Below are 15,151 nucleotides of genomic sequence, written 5' to 3'. Positions count from 1 at the left end.
AAGTGTGAAAAATGGCCATGTCACTTTTTTCCAGTGCTGCTGTAACTGGTCACTAAATGAACTGTCGTAAATCGAAGACTACATGTGTGAACTAACATTCACAGTGATCTCACAATACAGTAAAACCATTCGATGGTTTAATTAAAAAAAAAGAACCCTTAGGATGTAATCTATGGCTTTAAGAATCACGAACGTCTTCTTCACCCCACATGCTGAACCGTGGACCGCACTGCGATTCAGCGTTTGATGACTGCAAAGTAAGCCATGAGTTCCAATCGCCCCCGGTCCTCCCCACCCCCGTGCCAATTCCAGTCAGGCTTTTCCAATTCCAAAGCTGGGACCACTGGTATGAGAACGTTTTGCGCATGCGTGAGTGGCTGTTGATTGAGCGCAAAATAGGCAAGGGCAGGAAATAAGAAGCCGTGACCGGCGCAGGCCCAGTGGACTGAAGTTTCTTCTCTGCTCCGCGTCGCTTCCAATATAACTCGGCCGCCAACCATCCCGCAGGTCGTTTCTCCCTCCAAGGCGTTGGGAATGTCTCAACACACCAACCCTCCACCTTTGCGACGCCGCGGAGCAATTCCAGGAGAAGGAAGGCGTGACCCCCCCTCCCCTCCCCTCCCCTTCGCTTGGCCAATGGACTTCCCGTGTTGCGGAGGCGGCGCAAGACTATGTTGGCCGTCCAATAAAAACCAAAAGCGGGAGGTGACCGATGAGAGCTCGGCCCAATAGAAGAGGAGAGGCGTCGGCAACGTGATCCTTTCGCGCGGGCTCCGATTGGGTGACCGGAAGCAGGGAGGGGAAGATGGCGGAGTGAAGGGGAAGAAGTGGAGCGAGAGCCTCTGCGGGCTGCGGCCCGGGGGCCCCAGCTGGGGTAAGAAAGCGGGGAAAGCCAATCGCTGTGGCGGAGAGGGTTGCGACCACCGGGCCTTTTTGGACATAAGCCCGACTCGGTGCAGGAGTTGTTTTGCCTTGGCTCATTCGCGGAGTGAACGGGGATCTGAGCCCTGTGTGTGCCCACCGCTATCGCGCGCGCCTCTTGATTAGAACAAGTTCCAGGATTACGGAACCGACCTTGAGCTCTTCTTCCGACCTAGGCTCGAAACTGCTCCCTGCTCTTTTCCTCCCTGGTTTAGGGTGCCACGTATAATGGGCTCCAGGGTAATAGGATCCCAAAGGCGAAGCTTTTCACTGCTGCAGTTGCAGCTGGAAGGAGGAAACGGAGATTGGTTAAACGTGGCGCTTTTCGGGTGCCACCGAGCTCTGCGACTGCGAGCCTTTCTCACTAGAAGGGCTAATGAAAGCCAGAGGGTGGGTGGGTGGGTGGGGGGAGAGTTTTTGTTGGGCCGTGAACAGTACGGTTGTACTCCAAGCTTGATCCAGGTAATCCTCGACTTAACAACAGTTTCTTCAGTGACCAGAGTTACAACAACTAACTCTTGTAAACTGTAACAAGTGACCTACGACCGTTTTTTCACATTTACCACCGTTGCAGTATCCTCCATAGCCACGTCATCAAGATTCGGAGGCTTGGCAACAGATTTAGGAAGGTTGTCTCTGGGGTCTCATGACCACCATTTGGACTTTCTGAAGTCAATGAGGAAGCCAGATTCACTTCACAACCATGTACTCAGGGGTCCCCAACCTTGGCAACTTTAAGCCCGGTGGACTCTCAGAATTCTTTGTTGGCTGGGGTATTCTGGGAGTTGAAGTCCTCCGGGCTTAAAGTTGCCAAGGTTGGAGACCCCTGACGTAACTAACTTAACATCTGTAGTGATTCCCTTAACTCCTGTGGCACGAAAGGTCGTAAAATGCGGCAAAATTAATGTTTCAATTAGCAATAAAAATGTTGGGATTCGATTCTGGTTGTAAGTCGAGAACTACCTGTACTTGGTTTATTGGTATAAACACATCAATATATGAAATTCCAGACTTTTTCTGGCTCCCGCTTTCATCTCTACAGATTCAAGGTTCATAGGAAGGCTCTAATTGAGATTTTCTCTCCTGTCCCAGAGTTTTGTTTTATGTCTATTTTTTTTAAAATTTTTGCTCATGGTATTTTGTATAGAGACCGATCTCTTAGTTTAACAGTGTGTGCTGACCCTTTATTTTATGAAACTGGATTAGTGGCTATTCTTTTGTTTTCTTGGTATTCAGAATTACACTTTGTTACAGCCCTCCGATATTTTGTGATTTGAATTGGAAATTAGGATGGGGATGGGTAAGAGGGCAAAATGTAGGCAGATATATGACATTGAAATATCAGTTGAAAAAATATCAGAAATATCAGAAATATCAGAAATATCAAAAATATCATTTTGAATTCCTGGTTTCTTTTCAAGGTAGTTTCTAGTGGTGTATGCATATTTATAAGAGTAACAGTGTTTTCTTTAAAAAATAGGAATAAAAGAGCAATGATAGGAACAATGAGCTTATGAAGTCGGTAATGACTAGTTTTAGAAAATGCTGAGACATCTAGGGAATAGATATTGTTGGATGTAATAGAGAGTTGTTAGAGAATTCTGCAGATGGCTGGGAATTGAATTTTGAATAGATTCATATGTACTGTATTCATTAGCATGTACTCTGAAAGCAGCTGCATCTATTGAAGTAGATATTGCCAAATGTTTTTAATGAGTACTTCTGAGTATTTATTCAGCTGCTGAAATATCATTGAATAAAAGGACAGATACTGAGAAACAGGACTTATCAGCAAAGTTATTTTTACTAGCCTTATTAATGAAACTAAAAATTGTAATTGGGTTTTTTTCATTCCAGGGGATCAGATCAGTAGAGAATGTTCTAGATTAGGCCCTTTTTTAAGAGATGACACTTATCTCCAAATTAGCAGGTTTTTTTCCCCAAGATGGAAACCATGGAACCCAGCTGGGCATTGGTGCCTAAAAACATCTTGAATCCCTCTAAATAGTTTTGTTGGAGCCTTACTTTGCATGACTTTTCCAAAGAACTCACAAAATAGAATGACCTGACAGAAATGCTGCCTAATAATAAGTTTTATATTTTCTAGCGTGTTTCCCCGAAAATAAGATCCTGTCTTATATATTTTTTAACCCTGAAATAAGCGCTTGGCCTTATTGACATACGCTCAAAAGCCCGATTGGGCTTATTATCAGGGGATATCTTATTTTGGGGGAAACAGGGTATTAGCTCAAGGGTTTTCAAATGAACCATTTGGAAAAAAAATTTAAAGTGCAACTTACATAGCTTAAATATTTTATTCAAATTAAAAGTATGACAATTTAATATATATTTTATTGCTTTTAATATAAAAATATGAAGGAGCTGAATACTTGTATTCAGAATGTAGTTATTTTAGTGACACTAGGAGCATTATAAATATACTTCTTAAGCTTAGTCATGGAAGGGTTTAACTTTGAAACTGGTCAATATGATTATTTTTTGTGTATTATGGTTTTTGTAATGAATAAATACATCTTTAAAAATTAAAATAGGCTTTTTGTAGAATAGAAAACTTTCTGTTTTACGTTACTGGTTTGAGCACAAAAATCTCGAAAAGGACCATCTGGTGAGCTAGTGTAGTGTAACAAATAAGTTGTTGGACAAAGACTGGGGTGGCCCAAATTGTAATCTACTCTCAGTCAGAAAATTAATTAGATGATTTGAGGCCAGTTATATTCAGTGATAGGAGATAAAATTAAAATTGAACTTCTGAAGGAAAGACGGATATAAAATTGATAATACTGTAATTATAACCTCTCACTCTGAACACTGTGCTTTTTGGGGGACCTGATCCGGTAAAGCATTTAGGGAGGAATAGTCAATGGTAAATTTGTTACTAAATGTCTATAAGGATTAGAAATATGTGTATCTATTTTTTCCAAACAGATTTGGAAATTCACCACACTTTAGTGTGGGGACTTATGTGTTAGTTTTATATGCTACAATTTCAAGAGCTCACTATGACATACATAACATTTCCTTCTACAGTGTTTCCCAAATTTAAACATGGGCTTCAGAGACTAAGGATGTACTTTCACTGGGAACTAGAACTCCCCCCCACCCACAAGTGCAGCTCCTTAATTACTTGTCCAATTTCAGAGATAAATGCAAACACTAATTGGGATTAGATACTGTTGCCTGAGATGAAGAAGGTGAAAGAAAATACAAGCCAGAACTATTTATGCAGACTATGCTAAGGTTTTAATGAGCCATTATTTACCAATTGTATATCCAAATTATGGTGTTTATATCAGCTTTCAGAAATATTGATGATGATGATGATGCTATCCATTCAATCATGTCTGATTTTAAGAGATTCTGTGGACCAGTTGTCTTCACATTATCCATCTTGTATAGCTTCTTTTAGTTTCTTTTATGCTCTGGCTATTGGTATCTAACCACCATTTTTTTGGCGACCTCGTTTCCTTTGACTTCAGTGAGTTTGATCAGATGACATAGCCAAAATAAGTAAGGTGGAATTTTGTGATTCACGTCTGGGTTTTTATAGTTCAATACTGGCTTGTTTGTCACTTTTCTGTTTGATAAATGCTGTTCGCATTTGAAAGGTTCAGTATAAAGTCAAAACTTGTCAGTTATGATTTTAATGTATATCTGTGCAGATTTGCTCCAATATGAAGAAATACCATAATGGTCTTTAATGGTTACCAGATAGGAGACAGCAATATGTAATATGTCTTTTAATATCTTCTTTTCCCTTACAGGTCTGTGCCCCTACCGGTCCAAGTAATTGGCAGTCAACATTTGCATTAACTGAAAGCTATCGGCAAAAGTTCTTGGTGATAAAATGCTCAGTGCAGCATGAAATGAAAGGTAAGTGCATTTTGTCTGTGGAATAGTGTGGCCTGTTCCTTTATGATTTGACAGATGTACCTATCTCAGAGTGCTAGAGGAATTTGCTGATGATAAGTCAAACTTTTATGTTTTATATTTGAGAAATTCTAGAAAACTTATGAGGTGCTGGATAATTGGATAAAAGCTATATCTCCTATATTCAAAGAAAGAAAATTGGGGAAATGTCAGAATGGTGTCTTCCGTTGTTACATGGGGAGATTCTAGAGCACATCTGAAAGAAATATCCTGTAAACATCTTAAAAACATTGAAATAACTATCAAATTATAATGGACTTTTCAAAAATAAATTTTGTTAGGCTAATCTTCTCTCATTTTTTCATTGGGTAACTGTAATTTGAAATCAGTTACCAAATTTCAGTTTGGTAATTCAATGGGCGAAATATGCCTTGATTTCAGTGAAGTGTTAACTAACTCCATTTGATTCTGCTTTAGCAAGCTAGTACTGTATTGTTTGGGTTGGATGTCATGAGAAAGAAATGGATACATAGCTGGTTTGAAAATAGACAGTACTTATTAGTAATTCCTCATCATGTTGGGAGTGGGGTATAAAATGGGGTGACTTGAATAAGGAAACAGAGAATGCCTATCAAATTTCCAGATGAAAATTAGATGGAAAGCAAGTTCCCTCCCCTCCATTAAAAGCAATCTTAATAGGTTAGAGAATTGAGTGAAAATAACAATGAAATTTAATAGCAATGCAATTATGTATTCCAGAAGAATAAACCAAATTATATGTTCTGTGAACACATTCTGTTATTTCAGTGGTCCCCAGTCTTTCCAGCATGATGGACTGGCGGATGTGGCGGTGATGTTGGGGCGGGGGGGAGAGGGGATGATTTCATACGCGTACCACTTTCACAAATGAAGCTTCACAGGTGCACTTGCTCACCATTTCCACAGCCTGATTCTCAACAGGCTGTGGTCCAGCACTGGGACATGGACTGGGTGTTGGGGAACCCTGCTCTATATGAATGTCTCCTTTAGAATTAATCCTAGAATATCTTCATCAGGACTTTTCTATAATTTATGAAAATTCTACATTCACAGAGAAATTGCAATGGAATTGGAAGCAAGCAAATGTCCCTATCATCCAAAAGGGAAGAAAATCCAGGAATGATCCAAATCCTAAAGGTAAACATTCCTTCAAGCTAATCTTGCTTCCTGGTAACGTTATGGACGGGTAGTTTTCTTGGCATGATGTGGAAATTGTTTGCCAGTAGCTTCTTTCAGGACATTTTTAAAACCTTCCAGTCTAATTTGGACCTCTGGTATTATCAGTAGCTTGATGCTGTGCTGATAGTTATTTTATTATATTTGTTTGCTACCCATCTTGTCACGAGATGATTCTGGATGAATTACAATGTTAAAAGCAGGAGAACCATAGCAAAGATATTTATTATTATTAACAACAAAATGACAACAACTGATGATGATGATGATTAAAATATGGGAGGGGAGGGAGCAGCATGCACAAGAGGGGAGATGGGATCTGCTATTGATCCATCAGCTACCTCCAGCGTGATACTCCCCCATTGGGGCCCCAGGCCAACTGGCAGAGTCAAGTCTTCAGCCCTTGCAGAAGGTCAAGAGGGTGGGGGCAGATCTCGCCCCAAGGGGCAAGATGTTCCACAGGTCCACAGCCACAGTAGAAAAGGCTCTTCTGGACTCCGCCAGCCAGAATTACTTAACCGTCAGGATCCACAGTATGCTTCTCTGCTGACACTGATAGGGTGAGCTTGTCCCATTGGGATGAGACAGTTCCTCAAGTAACCTGGACTCATGCCATGCAGAACTTTAAAGGTAATAGCCAACACCTTGAATTGCATTGGGAAGCAAACTGGCAATCAGTGCAGCTTGTGGAACAGCAGTTTAACATGGATCACTTGAGAGACCCTAAAATCTGCCTGAACTGACGCACTCTACACCAGTTGTAGCTTCCGAATGCTTTTCAAGGGTAGAACACATTGCATTAGTCCAGGCATGAGATGATCAGGGCTTGAATGACTGACTGCAGATATTCGAAAGACTGTCAGATCTTTAAGAGTTGATTTCTTAGCACTGTGAAAAGGCCACTTTCCAAAATCTTTTTAAAATTAAATTCTTTTAAATTAAAAGCAAATTATACCAGATGAATGTTTATTTTTCAACAGTTAATAGTCTGATAAATAGTAAAACTATACCATTGATATACTGTACATTTTTTTCAGTAAAATTTCCATCAATATCCACAATGTTCTTTTTGTTAGGTTGATTAAATTTTTAGTGTTTTAAAGACTTTTACTTTTATTTAGAAATAAAGAAACTTGATCTATATCATTGATTTAAACTGCTTTCTTTAAATCACTTAAAATGAATCCACCCTCTTAGTTGTTAATTTGTCAGGAATTCTATTGTGGTAGATTCCCAACATTGACACTGAATGGGCAAAAATCATTTAGGGAACTTCTGTTTTTATGGATGAAGTGAATGTTACGAATCTCTGTAATCTGTTAATAACAGTTTATTTCGATACCATGTAGGCTTAAAACAATAAATGGATATAATCTTTTAGAACAAAGTGTCACCCATTGAAGATTTAACATTTGCTTTTTATGATCTTACTTTTGACTTATGTTGACTATAATCATTAAACACTTTTAATTTTTTTTGCTTCTACAAATACTCTTGCTTTAGTGTAAATGGAAATAAAAAAATTGAACACCCTTTACTAACAATAATTACAAAAAGGAATGTTATTCCTTAATAGCTATTAAACTTCAAAAGTGCTTGAAGACCTTTGAGGGAAATAAAAAAATATGCAGGGATGGAAAATTAGTATGTGTATTTTGGAATTGGTTCAAACTGTCATTTGAAAATACATCCTTTTCTGCAAGCTTTGCTTACAATCTCATAATATAGGTCATATTGAAATGACTGAACATTCTTTGTTATTGTTAGTGACTTAAAGACTATTATTATTTTCATTAAAATTTGTTTTCTGTTGTTTTTTATTCCATGGCACTATTCAATTAAATAGTGTTAATTCCTAAAATAAGCCTCTCCTGCATTTCAAATGATAAATGTCTTGGACCTCAACTCAGTCATTATCAGTAATTATTTTACAGATGTTACACTACGTTATATTGTACATTTAGCACAGTACATATTTTCATATGCAAATAATGCTTCTACATTGTGAAGCGCTGTGGGGTGATATATACATCTAAACGCTATTGCTTTATGCAGTAGAAATAAGATTTATTTTCCATACTCGGTTGCTTTTCATGGCAATGTTTTCCAGTGCTATTTATGTATCAGAAGGCAAACATAGTCTTCAGATTCTAGGCTTGTAAAGTAGTCTTGCTGTGTATGAGAAATGAATGAGTCTTAAGAGTAAACAGAATGTGACCATAATTAATAGCACAATACTCCAGTTCACATTATCTAAATTCATCTGCAGATTATTTTCCAGTGTTACAATGCCAAGTTTCTATGAAATAAAATATTATTTTCAGATTCATTATATTAACTGAGAGTCAGTTTGATCTAGTGGTTAGGGTTAGGGTTGTGTGACAACCCCAAGTCCTGCTTTAACCATGAAAGCCAGCTGGGTGATCTTAGGCCAGTCATTCTGTCTCAGCTTATCTCACCTCATAGGTTGTGGGAAAAATAGGTTTGTGGGAAAAATAGGAGGAAGAAGGTTGGTTGGAAGCGTTCACTATCTTGAGTTATTTGTAAAAACAGTAAAGGTGGGGTATAAAAAAATAATTTGTGTGTGCTTGATTCCAGGTCTTTTCCTTTTGACCCAGGAGATGCTGTTTCTTAAAGAGTTGTTATTCATGAATGCCCATCTTGAGAAGAAAACTGTTCCTTTATTTCTCTAAATGGAAATGAAGAAATGCTGCTTTGAGCCTTTTACAGCTCATCATAAAAAATCATCACATGAAGCAGAATTATACAGGTGGAAAGTACAACCCTTGCTAAGCAACTAAAATGAATATATGGACTTCCATGTGAACCGACCTTTGCTTATGTTTTTTGCCCTCTAAAAGTGATTGTGCATTACAATATGAGCAATTGTCAATTCTTGTTGACACTTTGATTCATTCAATGTACTTTAGTAAAATAATTCACCACAAAATCTTTGGAGAACCTAAACAGATTGGTATGTTTTTGAAATACTGTCTCGGAAATCTTGATGAAAAATTATGGCAGAAGGACCAGAATGTACATGTGTTATAAAAAAAGGAGAGAAATAGTTTGAAAGATTTTCCACTGAAAAAATTCCTTCCTAAAAGAGCCAGTTTATAATTAGATTTTAATGGAATCTTGATGCAAGTAAATCTTGATACAACTATGTAAAGTTGCATCAGTCAAGTTATGTATAATTGAATGTACATAAAAGCTGGAAAGTGGGAATATTAATAATATGTCCCACAAAATGAAGGTTGGAGACTTAAAAGTATAGAAAGCCTTGGGTAGTAGAATTTACTTGGTATCCCAATTCTTTCCTAAGGAATTCAACAATAAAAGGAACAATGACTGAACTGTCCAGGCTTTTTCCTGAAAGGAACAACAATGCCAGTATAACCTTGTATGTAAAACTCCACTGCTTAGATGAACAAAAGTTAGACATGCTCAGGAAGGGCTTTTTTATTATTTCTCAATAAGTCACCCAGAGTTAAGGTGGGAATTGTGTTCTAAACATGCAGAACATTCTTTGCATCGTGTTTGTTTCTACTGGACTGTTTCAAGCTGGGATAAAAGCTGCTTTTTGCCACAATGGGTGCAAAGGCCTATGTCTTCTTCCTTGCTGAGCCATGGAGCACCTTATTTCAGTTTTATTAAAACGTTAATGTAGGTTCGCTAATAGTTTTAACAATATCCTCAATCTTAGTTAAAGGAAGTACATTTGATAATTTTGGCTTTTGGCTGATTGTTATTTTCAAAGGTAAAGCTGTGGCTGCTAGAAGAACATTTGGGATGTTTGTATGTTTTAAATAGTTTTAATAACAGGAATATATCTAGCAAAGCATTTGTGTTTGCTTGTCATCATGTTGTGTTAGCTTAGATATGATAAAAGAGTAAACATTTTTTTCTTTCTTTGAATAAAAATGAAGTAGAGGTAGTCCTCATTTAGTGACCAAACGAACTGGCATCTTGGTTGTTAAAGCAGTAAATGACACTGACCTGTCATTGAGATCTTACTTCAGCTTTCCTTTGCTTTACAGACCTGTGAATGTCATAAATGCAAGGATTGGTTGTAAAGTTACTTTTTCCTCACCATTGTAACTGTGACATAGTTAATAGGAACTAAATAAGGACTACTTGTATAATTTTTTTTTTACGTTTTGCAAAAGAACACTTTCAGAGGGCTTAAAATCTATAGCTACAGAACAAAAATGAAATATTTAATAGTCAAAAGAGTTGTAAAACTTAGAAATTTACTCATACAAAAATTTAAATTTTAAAATAATGTGGATATCTTTCGGGCTTGTCAAGGTTTCAGATGTAAAATTTAATGAAGTTGTTCTCTGCAACTCTTACTAAAAATTAGAAAGTAGCATGAATTTAATCAGTAATTTGGATGTTGTTTTAGCTATTTATACCTCAGAGATATTTTGTGGGGAAGATAATACAGTACTTTGGTACAGAAGGGAAATGTAATTTAGTTTCCCAAATCATTAGACAATGATCATATTATTTAAGAAGAAAATCAACTTTATCTCCTTTCTCACTAAATGCCACTGTAATAATGCATCTATTTCTATTGAATATGGCTTCATTAAGAGTAAACTTAACATTTGAGGGGGAAAAAACACTGCTCTCTATGTCCGGGAAATCATTTTAGTTTAGTTATCCATGTACATCTCCTTAACAGTACTATTCACAGGCAATATTGCCTTATATTTTTTTAAGTTTTACATAATCATTTGTTGTCCACCTTGGCAGGAAATCTTTCACATCTGAAAGATGAAGCAAATATGGGGCATGTGCAATAGTATAATATATACATATAAATATATTTTAATACTTGTGGACAAAATGTTACAAGTTGTTTGAGAACAACAAAATCACCAATGTCTTCCATTTTAAAATGTGTATAGTTCCATAAGCATTAGTGCTTTGTAGCAAAACTGTAGTGCCATGTTAGGATCAGTGCATGAGCCTAGTAGTACTTTTTTACGATTTCAGAGTGACAAATTAATGAAGCTGATGATGTAACTTATAGGAAACTGACATGGTTATGGTCATGGTCTAAAGATGCAGTGTCCTTTCTAGGCAATGGTAGAAGAAACTGCTGCATAGAATCAGTGAGATGTGAATTTCATAGTGATTGCATGAAAATAATCTTTAATCAGCCAGGTATATTTTGAGTGCACTTAAACTGCATGTAAAAACCCTAATAGAAGTAATCATCTTTAACAAAACCCCTTGTGAATCATGGAATGAGAAAAAAATAACTGATAGTGTAAATTCTTAAATTTTAGGGACTAGAATAAGCATATGACTAGTCTTTCCCATTCATGCTTTTTTCCACAAAAAGTTTTGGTATGTTTTTGAATCAGATTTGTTGGTTGGTTGTGCTTGCATTAAGACAGGAATGGGTAACCTTTTGCAGTGTAACTGTTGCTTGTAGAAACTGAATGATAGATTGGGGCTTGCACATATCTGCCAATGTGGCAGCTATTAATCAAGAGTAGCATCTTGCAAAATTGACTAATCTAGAAATGCTATCACTGTACAGCTAATTCTGAATGCATCTAGGTTATTAGCATTGTTAATTATTAAAATCTTTTTTTTTTTTTGCTTACCTCGCTATTTTGATAATTTGTTGGAGTTTTCTTACTAATTAAATATTTAGTCAAATTTATTTCTTGCATCCAAATATCTATATTTATATTACAGTAATTAATCTTAGTAAGTTTCCCCCCTCTTTTCTGAAATTACTACTTTAGTTAGGTAACTCATCTGCTTTAAACTTTATTTTGGTTTAAACAAGTCAAGTTTTAAGTTATGAATCTAGTTCTTTGTAGATCTTTATGGTTTAAATGCTACTTTTAGCTTAAAGGGGATACTGCATCTTTTTTTTTTTTTAAAAAAGAACTTCTCTATAAATGGCCACCTTGATGAGAGAAAAGATGTCTCTGACTTTGTGTTTCTTTATTGGCAAAACATATTATGATACTTGTACTGTAATTGTTAACCCAGAGAACTGCAGAATTACTTTTAAAGATCTCTCTCTCTCTCTCTCTCTTATTTTCTCATGAAAGTGGCAAGGTGTGTCCTTTGGAGATGAATTGTAAGGACCTGAGTTTTGGGGCTCTCTTGTGAAAAGCAGTATAATTGAATGAAATGGGGCTGATGATTGGGAGAATTGATGGAAAAATACCTCTGAAACTGGAATGCAAAATAGCACAGTATGTAGGGGGGAAAATCCCTGATGCAAATAAAGCCATAAGATGACAATAAATAGAACTTTAGTAGCAATAACTGTTTGCATGTAATAGGACCTAACTTGCATTGGCAAGAATAGTATAGTAGAATAAATGGTATTAACCAAATAGGTTTGCTGTGCTCTGTGTTGCAGAAAATTGAATTTCTCATTAAAAGATTGGTAAGTTCCTCTCTACCACAAAACAATGCTTGAATGTTACGGGGCGAAGCTTGGCAAAAATTCCAGAATAATTTTATTTTTCAAAATTGATATAATTAGGAAAGAGGTTTATTATGTATGAAACCAATGAAAACTTAACACAGAATGTTTGTAGATAATTGATTATCATTTCTGAAGTAACGAAAAATCCTTGAGGCTGGGTTCTACCCAGGGATATAATTTAGGAGTTTGGGGATCCAAATTTTTGAACCAAATCGTGAATTTCTCTAAAAGTAGTGCTTGTATAATTCTTTTATTCATTTTCTTTTATAAGCAAATTTAATGTGGTCTCACTTTTTAAAAATTTTATAAAGCTACTTGTAGACATGGAAGAAGGATAGCAACTTTCAGGTTACTCTGCCTGGCAAACTCTTTCTTTCATCATTCTAGAGAGTGCAGTTTATACCTCTTTAAAATTTAGTTGCACTAATTTTGTATGCATGTGCAAACCGAAGACCAAGTAAACTGTAAATCTAATATAGAAATCTGCCTTAAGCAGGATTCGATTGACCAGATTCATCTGCAAGGCTGGAACATATATTTAAAGAAAGTGGCTTTAACTTTTATTTTTGTTCTACATTCTTTGTTATCTATCATTTACCTACATGGATAAGGTGGCAGTTTTAAAATAAAATGCATATACACATACACATGCATGTTTATACACATTCTATAGAACTTTTTGCTCTTCGTATTTATACTGATCAATGAAAATTAGCACAAGTTTTCTAAAATGTTCAGAAGTTTAATTGAACATTTATGTAGACAAATAGTTCATATGTTCAGGTGACTTTTTATCACATAGTAGATAGGGGGTATTCATTAAACTCAGAAATAATTTTTTTAACCCTGGAAAATTATTTGCACTTACTGTGTTTGCCTACATGATTATTTAAATACCCATTTGCAGAATCCTAAAGGTATCTCATATCTATATCAGTACAATTTTCACTGCTCACATATTTTGAGCAGCTAATTTACAAATCTTTTTGTTGGCTCAGCTGGTGCTAGGCTGAATATAACATTGCTCGTAGAAAATTTTACTCTCGTAATCTGAGTCATGAATGTGAGGACTCAGGATTGCATGAAAGACTTGAATGTGGTGCTATTCTGGAAAAACTAGTTAGACTGTTGTTAATTGCTTGTTAAAGCATCTGAATCACAGCCTCATCCAAGAGTACATTACTGCCTTGATCTAAGTGATAAGGAACTATAGTATTACTGGAAATTTAATACTGAAATATAATTCTAAGTGCAGATGAGAGAAAATTCTTAAGTGGCTCTTCATTGTACTTAAACTGCCTATTCTCTGTAATTTTTCCTTTCTTTGATTGTAATAATTCTCTTGATAGCTCTTAATTTTTAACTGCAGATCAGTTTCATTGAAACATTAATACAATTCTTGATGAAAGACTCCATAGAGCTTGCATTTCATCCATCAATATTTTAGTACTTTTAAAAATATTTTAATCAGCACCTACTTTAAGTTTTATGGTGAAATCCCTCTTAATATAGACTTCCCGTTGGATTTTTAAATTTTCCTTTATTTTGCACTTTGAAAAACAATAAATCATGTAAGAATTCAAGCACAATATTGACACCTAGGTGCCAGAAAATAGCTCTTACAAACAGGCTTCTGGAATACAGATTGCAAGTAGTTCTTTGATGGTTCAATCAAGATCTAGAGAAGCTAAGCTGGATTGAGGTTTTGCATTCAGTTTGTATGATTGGGATGGGTTACAAGAGAAGCCCATATATAGAGGGAGAAGCAGGGAATTTAACTGTTCCAGAAATGTGGAAAAATGGTAGCTATGCATAGTGCATAGATTTATACAAAGATTGTTGGAATAAATACATTGGTATATCTCTTAATAAAGGGGAATAAAAGTACACTTATGCATGGGTTTGTTTTTGGAACCTGAAAATGATTAGAGAGAATGCATGTTGGTTATGGGAGGATTAGGATGACTATTTCTTGCATTCTAGAGAAGAAAGCTATTGTTCAGAGAGGAACTGAGTTCATTCTAGGAACATGGGAAATGAATGATGGAGGCTTTGAATGTGAGCACTTCCTACCTGGTTTTAGATGGAATTTCCAAGTTTTCCAACTCACAGCACAAAAAATATTCCATAAAGTGTAGTATTTCTTAAGGACTGGATATTGCAATTCTTTTCTTTTCCGTGCAGGTGAAGACAGATAAGGTTACAAAGCTATCAGGATGGAATACTTCTGTGGGAAAAACCACTGGCACAAGCACAGACTCACAAACCGTCTTTTTTTAGAGATAGCATTCTAATTATGCATGATTAAAATGTATAGTGTTATAGCTATTATCAGTAAATTGATATATGCATTTATACATTATGAAGCAATAGGAACCAATATACCAATAGCTTGAATTTACTGCTTTGATTCTCAGTTTTTTTAGACAACATGCTGCCTCTTTAGTAAAGGGGCAAAATGTACAAAGAAGGGACGAAGCATGACGCCAAAACTGTGTATTAGAAAAAGGAATCAGTAGAACGAACCCTTTTAGCCTCTTGCCAAGTTCGTAGCAGCTCATGAGCCTACATGATATGAACCTGGTTAATGGCAATTTGGGTTTCTTGGTTGCTGCAGTTGTACAAACAAAAAGGTGCAGAGTTTCAGAGCGCAGAAAA

At 36.2% G+C, this 15,151-nt stretch overlaps 1 long non-coding RNA gene across 1 annotated transcript; it reads left to right on the top strand.

The window, feature by feature from the left end:
- Positions 1–746: 746 nt before the first annotated feature.
- LOC131187619 (uncharacterized) lies at positions 747–8,991 on the top strand. The gene is made up of 4 exons (XR_009152588.1): positions 747–874; positions 4,704–4,812; positions 5,902–5,985; positions 8,623–8,991. It is a non-coding gene; the product is annotated as an uncharacterized LOC131187619 (long non-coding RNA).
- Positions 8,992–15,151: the final 6,160 nt, after the last annotated feature.

The sequence above is a fragment of the Ahaetulla prasina genome, chromosome 1, assembly GCF_028640845.1.
Source record: "Ahaetulla prasina isolate Xishuangbanna chromosome 1, ASM2864084v1, whole genome shotgun sequence".
NCBI lineage: Eukaryota > Metazoa > Chordata > Lepidosauria > Squamata > Colubridae > Ahaetulla > Ahaetulla prasina.
This window is presented reverse-complemented; position numbering and strand designations above follow the sequence as displayed.